This window comes from Triticum aestivum, chromosome 3B, assembly GCF_018294505.1.
Source record: "Triticum aestivum cultivar Chinese Spring chromosome 3B, IWGSC CS RefSeq v2.1, whole genome shotgun sequence".
In the NCBI taxonomy this organism is placed as follows: domain Eukaryota; kingdom Viridiplantae; phylum Streptophyta; class Magnoliopsida; order Poales; family Poaceae; genus Triticum; species Triticum aestivum.
This window is the reverse complement of record NC_057801.1, coordinates 835,847,130-835,856,117: the sequence shown is the minus strand read 5'-3', so window position 1 is coordinate 835,856,117 and position 8,988 is coordinate 835,847,130.

Here is an 8,988-nt window from a genome sequence, read left to right as displayed (position 1 = left end):
GCAAGTATTTTATTTGTTATCATTTGGCTTCTTAATAAGAAATTTAGCAAGCAACTACTCGACTCATGAAAGAGATGTTGACCATTTTTGCTGCAGTGAGGTGCATTCTCGATCATGTTAATAATCTGTGAGTGCCTGGTTGAGTCTCGGAGAGAGAGAGAGAGAGAGAGAGAGATCATACCGGATCCAAAGCAACAGGAGCCAAGCTGCGAGAAATCCATGAATGGTGGCTCAGATCCCGCGCCAGCCCGACCAGCCCCTCGAACGTAACGCATCAAGGGCCCCGCCTCTCGGTCCACAGCCCGCCCCGCCGCGGACATCCCGAGCCCCGTGGAGTGCGCCGCCGGCCGCAGGCGCCGCGACGGCGGTGGTCCCGCTCATGGAGTCGTCCATGGCCGCCGCCGCGTGCATCTCCTCGTTGACCCCGACTATCGACCACCGGAACGCGAAGAGGAGGGAGGGGCTCGCGACCCAGCAGGGCTGGCCGGTGGAGGAGTAGCAGCAGGGCAGTGGCGGGGCTCCTAGGGCACAGAAGGAGGAGGAGGAGGTGGGAGGGAGCGGCGGCGGGTGAGGAAGGAAGGAGCGAGGGGCTGTTCGGTGTGTGGATGAGATGCGAACGTAGTATTTTTTTACCTGGATGGGTGGGGAGAGAGGGAGGGGATAACCCCATAGTTTTTTTTACCTGGAAAAAAATAACCCCATCTCTTTGCCATCTGCCAGCAGATGGCAAAGAATCTTTGCCGTCTGCTGGTAGATGGCAAAGAGGTGGGGCTGGTACGCCGTTACACTCGTGACGGCCATAGGATTTGCCAACCTCTTTGCCATCTGCTGGCAGATGGCAAAGATTATTTGCCATCCACTAGCAGATGGCAAAGAATTGGCTGATGGCAACCATGTTCTTTGCCGTCTGTCAGTTCTTTGCCATCTATTTTTTATAAGCAGATGGCAAAGACGTTCTTTGCCATCAGCTGGCAGATGGCAAAGAGCTGGCTGATGGCAAATTCCCTGTTTCCAGTAGTGGGGTCGGTTGGAATTTCCGGTTCAACAACCTCCTAGATAAATAAAATCTATGTCACGTTGGTCGGCATAATTTTCATAAACAATAAATGAACCAATAGTTATGAAAAGATAATATATACCACATTCGAATCATAGACAGGACGAGGGCCGATGAGGGCGCATACCAAAACCATCGCACTATATAAGATGCAATAATAAAAGTAAGAAAATAATACAAGTATCTATCTAAACATACAAGTAAGAATATTTTTCCTTTCAGAAAGAAGATAAGAATAAGAGGCTCACCATGGTGGTGCCGGCGATGAGATCGGCGCGGGTGATCGACGACGATGAAGACGGGGACGGGGCGTGATGGACCGCTAAACCTAGATAAATATTGAGGAAAATGGAGCTTGGCGGTCGATCTTGGAGAGGAGAAACCTTAAGTAGTGTGGCTCGGGCATTCCATCGAACACCTTGTGTGCATAGGAGGTGAGCTAGAGCACCACCAAGCCCTCTCCCCCTCGGCCAGAAAAAATAGAGCAGTGTGCTCTGCTCTTGCGCGAGGGGGTATTTATAGGCAGCACTATTGGTCCCGGTTGGTGGCATGAACCTGGACTAAAGGGAAGCCTTTGGTCCCGGTTCAAGCCACCAACCGGGACCAATAGTGGTGGGCCAGGAGCCAGGCCCATTGGTCCCGGTTCGTCCCACCAACCTGGACCAAAAGGTCCGGACGAACCGGGACCAATGGCCCACGTGGCCCGGCCGGCCCCCTGGGCTCACGAACCGGGCAAATAGCTCCATTGGTCCCGGTTCTGGATTGAACCGAGACTAATGGGCTGAACCGCCCTGGGCCATTGCCCCCTTTTCTACTAGTGATGCTCCAGTGCACGAAAGTTGCTTGAAAAATCACATGTGTGTCTTTGAGTGAATTTTAGGTCCCATGGAAGAGATGGGAGTGAAATTCAAACATCTGGGCGTCGTGGCTCGGCTGAAAAGATTGAGAAACTTGGTTTTTTAATTCCTGTAATTCCAAAACACGCCTGAAAATCATGAAACTTGGCATGGTGTCATGACATGACACCAACATGCTGCGGTAATATTTTTGGCCGAATTGAGACAAGATTTGGTGTAAGCTTCTTGCAAACCGGAGCTTCCCTCAAGAAGGCTCGTGGTTCCGAGAAGGAACGTGTCACCTCCGTGTGCGAAACGACATACGTACACTACCTTCTCCCGCCTTAGTTTTTTACACAACCAGATTAGACCAAATAGAAGTACCATGCTAAATTTTGAAATTATTCCGGGTTCATTTGGCCTGTTTTATGCATTACTGGACATTCAATGTGCATAATTCAAATTTGAACTACAAGCACATGCTCCAGTGCACCAAAGTTGTTTGAAAAATCACATGTGTGTCATTGGGTGAATTTCTAGGTCCCATGCAAGAGATGAGAGTGAAATTCAAAAATCTGGGCATCGTGGCTCGGCCGAAAAGATTGAGAAACTTGGTTTTTTAATTTCTGTAATTCCGAAACACGCCTGAAAATCATAAAACTTGGATGGTCTCATGACATGGCACCAACATGCTGTGGTAATTTTTCTGTCCGATTTTGCGAAGGCCCACACATTAACAATCAACAAAGTTATTTTGGTACAAGTGTTGTCACGTTACAAATCGGAAACACAAGTATTATTCAAACCGTGGGCATTCGACTTACCAATTACGTGCGGCCACGTGTCCCCTGATTTATTGGCTAGGAGGTGCCGTGCGGGGTAGCTATTTGAGTACGGGAGGCGTGCGATCAGACCCCTGCTCGTGCTCATCGAGAGGAGAGCCCTTTGACCGCTACCCGCCGTGCACCTCCCTCCCAACGTTTCCATTAATGGCGCCCGAGCACTTGTTCTACGGTGTTGCTATATGTCTCACTGAACTGAGATTTAAGAGAGAAAAATGAAAATCTGGAAAGAAAGTTTTGCACGGATCTTGATGTAAGATCCGATGGACCTATATAGCATCGACTGCGACTTATAGCAAGCATGATGAATATAAGGACGATGATAGTGGATAATAGTTGTCTTACATATTTGGAAACATAATTAAAAAATGCCACATGCGGCAACGCCCCAAATACACAAGGGCAAAAGAAGAAGGAAGACAACGATCTGGCTCGCTGATCTGTACTTTCTTGATGCGTTGCTGCAGGCCGCGGGAACTAGTCTCCGCGGCAAGCGGCGACGAGATCTTTCTTGTCCTCAAGATGCTGCTTGAGAGCATCCACGGATTCCTCCACCAGCCTTCTGCGCTCGATGCGCAGCTTGTTATTCTCGTCCATAAGTTTCTCGACGATGACGCCGGTCCTCTTCAACAAGGCAGTGGTCTGCTCCTGCTGGTCCGCACTTCCGACGATCTTCGCCCTCAGCAGGTCGCGCTCGGCCCGGAGCTTCACATTTCTCTCACTTAGTTGCCGGATGACGTCGGTAGACTGTTCAAACAAGGCTTGCAGGTCATCTTGCAACCTCGCCCACCTGGAGATCTGATCCATCTGCCTATGGACGAGGGCACGCATGCGCCTGTAAGAGTCCTCGCCTGCCCGCGAGGCATTTTCCCAGGCCGCCGCGGCAAGGGAGGACATCTCTGCTACATTTGCGGCGCGGCGGGACATCTCTCCTGCTTTCGCGGTGCGACCGGACCAGTCTGCTGCATTGATGGCGCGGTGGGTCCTCCGTGCTGCTTCGGCGGCGCGGGGGGGGGCCTCTCTGCTGCTAGGGCCGTGCGGTGGGACATGTTGGCTGCTATCGCGGCGAGGCGGGACATCTCCCGTGCTCCCGCTTCCAGGCTCGCCTCTCCCTGGTCGCAATCTCTCGACCCAGAACTCACGCTGGCCATGGCGGACGCAAGTGAACGATGATGAATGACTTGTTTGTTTTTGACTTTTTGTGGATAAGGAGTTGAGGAGGAATGTCCAATCATCTTGGAGTAGTAGTATTTATAACCGCGTAGTAATACGCTCCTAAGTGGGAAACCGTTTAGCTTTTGATCGGTGTGAACAGGTTTGCAATTTGGAATGTGATAGGACGCATGCTCAAAATTTACTGACGATTATAAGTGCGGCACTATTCCCGGAAGTCGTAACGTGGGCACGTATGCCTTCTCGGCCGCGTACGTGGCATTTGCACTATAGGGTGCACCGCAATAGGCAATGTCAGCACACGTCTTTTAATTAGAATGGGTGTGCCCGTCTAGCACACACAAGTTGATCTATCTAACTGTTTCAGTTTGTTGTTGCTAATCACAAACAATTTATCCATGTGAAGTGTATGCCATCAATCGCAGATACTTTGATCTGGCTTACCTATTTTTGTTCTGTTGCCTAATCGTGAACAGTTAATCCTTCTGAAGCGTATGCCCTCAATCACACACACCCTAATTTGGTTGACCGTTTCTTTTGTGTTGCCTAATCACAAACAGTTCATCCGAGTGAACCATATACAATATATCGCACACACCTTCATCTGGCAGCCCGTTTCTTTTGTGTTGCTTAATCACAAACAGTTCATCTGAGTGAACTGTATGCTCTATATCGCACACGCCTTCATCAGGCTGCCCGTTTCTTTTGTTCCGCCTCATCACAAATAGTTCATTGTACTGAACCGTATGCCCTGGATCGCACATGCAACTAAAATCTAAACCGTGTTTGATGCATCCTCCATCGCAAACGTTTTCACCTTTTTTGATGGTTTTCATACAGCACCGTTTGCGATTATGGCATCGCACACAGTTTCTCGAAGGGTCTCTGATCATAGTGTCGCGTTAGCAGCATCCTGCGGTAGTGATTGTTGTCTAACAACTCATTATGGGCAGTAAAAAGAGAAGGCTGCAGAGTTTGTAGTTACCATCCTACAGCTCACTGTTGTGTTGGATAGAGCATAAACAAATAATTTTCTTTCCACCATTCATATCTTTTTGCTAATAATCCTTATCAGTTTCCTCACTTGATGTTTGTTCATGAATATTTCATTGTCCCTTACGCAAAAAGGGTCGATGCGTGGATCCTTGCCAAGGGCATATACACCTACAAGCAACAAGTCAATATTAGAAGCTAACAAGTGTCCAGGCCTGGATCTATATGCACTACATTATGGCACGACGGGGGGAGTACAAGCCGAGGGATGAAGCTAACCTCGGCGGAAAATGGTGGCCACTCCCGTTGTTGTCCTGCATAAGTAGCGGAAAGGCATGATAAGTACAACAACCTTAACATCAAACAAATATAGCAAAGGTAAACAACATCATCTCCAAATGATAGCTTGAATGTGTTGGTTTCAGCATGCTGTTAAAGCAGATATAAAATGGAAGGCAATGTTACCGACAGCAGGCTTAACAGCCATCAAATATTGCAATTCAAACTGGTATTGTTGAAAATAAATAGAACGTAGGTAATGCTTAAACATCACACTGGATAAATGTGTAAAACTAAAATAAATGGCATGTGTTAACTACACCAGGAATAACTGGAACCAAATATAGCCGTTCAAACTGGTATTGATGTAGTCGAGCGGCACAGTTCCGACTTGCACATAATGAACAACACATTGTGAATGACTGAAATAAACAAGACATAAATGACTAGTATAACAACCAAATATAGCCATTGAAAACTGGACAGAGTCTCACTGCAACCAACCTAACAAGCAAATACAGATAAACAGGGCATATGCTTGAAAACTGGACAAATGCTCACTGCAGCCAACCTAACAAGCAGATAAAGATAAACAAGGCATCTGCTTGGTAACTGGACAAATGCTAAAAAAAGCAACCTAACAACCAAATACAAATAAACAAGGCATCTACTTATAACTGGACAAATGCTCACTGCAACCAAACTTAGAATCAAATACATATAAACAAGGCGTCTGCTTGATAACTGAAAAAATGCTCACTCCAACCAACCTAATAACCAAATACAGATAAACAAGGCATCTACTCACTATAAACAACCAAATATAGCCATTCGTGAAACTGAAGTTGACAATTCATACTTAAACATCACATAGCCCTATTGAACAATACATTTTTGCATAAATGTAATAATTAAACACGGCACAGTTAAAGCACCGCACGGCAAATGCTACTACAACAAAGGGTATGGGTTGGCAAGCTAGAAAAGGTAAAATTTGCTGATAGAATGTTGCCTCATATTTCATGGACGGGATCCTTCCAGTTGAAAGAGCACAGACCCATGGTGCGCTCTCTGATGTCACAGATGGGCTGTTTCACCTTGGAAGAACCTTCGTGGGTGTCCTCCTCGTTGTCGTGGCCGTGGTCGAGGAGATCTGACTTGGCAATTGAGGATCCTAAGCCGCTGCCGTAGAACGTGTCCTTCAGAAATGACAAAATGGGCTCGATGGCGTATAAAGCTCGCAAATCCTTGACCGCTTGGCGGAGGAGATCAGCGGCAAGGCCGTTGAAGAGAACGATGGCAGTTGAACCAGAGGGGTTGGGGATGGACCACTTAACCTGTGACATGGCACGCGTGAAGCCGTCACTGTGGATGAGCTTGATGTCGTAGCCAGCTTTCCCGAGATACAGTAATATGCTACCCCGCTGACATGAAGCCTTCGGCATGGCAACATAGTCAACGTATTCGTCGGCTTCCACGGTGACATGTTGCTCCGGGATCGACAGGTCGGGGCAAACGACGGCCACCTCGCCAACGTCCGCCGGAGAGGCCATGATAAACCTCTTCTTGGCCGAACGCTCATTGGGCTCCCCGGGATACGTGGTCGACCTTAGGCTGCGAATTCTGGAGCAGGGGATGTGGATCTGGCGGGGAGGGACACTGCATGCCTCATCTAAAAACTCAGGGGAGTGGGGCCTATGGGAATCGCTGGGTAACCTGAACTTTATTATCTAAGCTAGGAGGAACGGGCAGACCGGCAGGGGTCGGTGGCGGCGCAGGAGGTGGCCGCGAGCTAGGGTTTGAGGGGGGGAGGGGGCGGGTGGAGGACTGTGGAGGGGGGGGGGGTTGAGGATACGCCGCGGCTACTGAAATTTTTAGTAATGATGGGTGGAGATGGTGGTGGACGAGGAAGGGCGACGGTTCAAATGCCTCGGCTACTGCAATTTTACTATAAGGTCGGTTCTGGAGGAGTGTGGGCGACGGTTGAAGTACGACGGCTACTAAAATTTGGGTAAAGGAATTGATGCGGGGCGAGAGTGCCCAAGATCGCGCACGGTCCAATAACAATATGCGTGTATAATAATAAGAAAAAGTGGCGCGAAACCGCCGATTTTTGCAACGCTCAAGGCGGGTAGTTTGTTTGTATATTTCTAGCTAGTTGGTCTATCGCACACAGTTCGTCCTATTTTCCAAATAAACTTACCCGCCTTTAGCTGGTGGTTTTACAGCGCACTTGCATCGCACACGGTTAAGCCAGTACCTCCATCCTTTGCTCGTGCTTGCGCGGTCGTGGTGATTTCAGCGCACTTGCGTCACACACGACTGAGCCAGTACCTCCACCCTTTGCTCGCGCTTGTGCGGTCGTGGTGATTTCCGCGCACTTGCATCGCACACGGTTGAGCTAGTACCCCCACCTTAATTTGCCCGCGCTTGCGCAGGCGTACGTGGTGATTCACGTCGCACTTGTATCGCACACGGTTAAGAATTAAATTTCTGAATTGAGTTTTTTTTCTAATATGAGTGAAATTAGGTTTTTGAAATGAGTGAAATACGTTTTTTAAGACGAGTGAAATCATTTTTTGGATTAACTGAAATCATATTCTCTAGTTGAGTGAAATTGGTGTTCAGAAACGAGTGAAATATACTTTTTGAAATAAGTGAAATAAGTTTTTTGAATGGGTCGAAATCCATGCATTGAAATGTGTGAAATCTGTTTTTTGAAATACGTGAAATCATTTTCTTAACATGAGCCAAATCCGTTTTTTGAAAATTTTAGTGAAATAGGCAACTTCACTATAACTGAAATTGAAATACGACTCCAACAGTAAAATTCAATCTAGTTTAATGCTATCATGATTGATGTCGTTCGAAAGATCTTCTCACTATGAATTCAAATATCTATAAAAATTGTATAAAAATAGAGTTTGATGAAAATATACCATTATAAAAAGTGCACAGAGAAAATAAAGATTCTTTGCACTGGGAGAGAGAGAACATTATAGTATGCATGGAAGTGTCCTTTCCCTCCCCCATCACTATGAGAAAAATTGTGCTGCATGCAGAGGCCCCACTTGTATTCCCCCTGTATTCCATTCACATATTCTATACCCGAAATAGCTTCACAAGTCTCAAAAACTACATTAGAACTACATGGACCGTGGATTCTTCACAGCTACATACTTCGCCGTTTTTTCTGGTTGTTTGTTAGGCGGACTCCTGAGCCGCCTTGATTCCGACTCAATGAGAATAAATCGGATGGATGAAAACAACATGAAAAAGGAAGGAGGTCACAGGAAACATAGTAGGTTTGACGGAGCGAGGTGCGAAACACCGGTGGAGCGAAATAGGGCAAATCATATTCCCCGCGTAGGTTCAGAATAGAGGGTAAACACACAACCCCTAGTAAGAGCGCCACTATATGGCCCACCCCTTCCCTATTTCCACCCAACCGGTGTTGGGAACCTTCCCCGTACCTTTTTTATTTTATTTTGTGTTTTTGGTATCTTTTTCTTATTTTCTTTTCTAAGATATTTTTACCTTTAGATTCCGTGAACATTTTTTGAAATTTTTTCGAACATTTTTTGAAACACGAGAACATTTTCTAAATCTACGAACATTTTCTAAGTATGAGAGATTTTTTTGAATTCATGCATTTTTTCAAATTTCAGGAATATTTTTTGAAATCCGCTTATTTTTAAAATATGGTAATAAATTTAAAATTCGAACTCTTTTTCAAATATGAGAACAATTTACAAATTCATGAACATTTTTTTGAAGTCCAGGATTTTTTTTCAAATTAGTGAACATT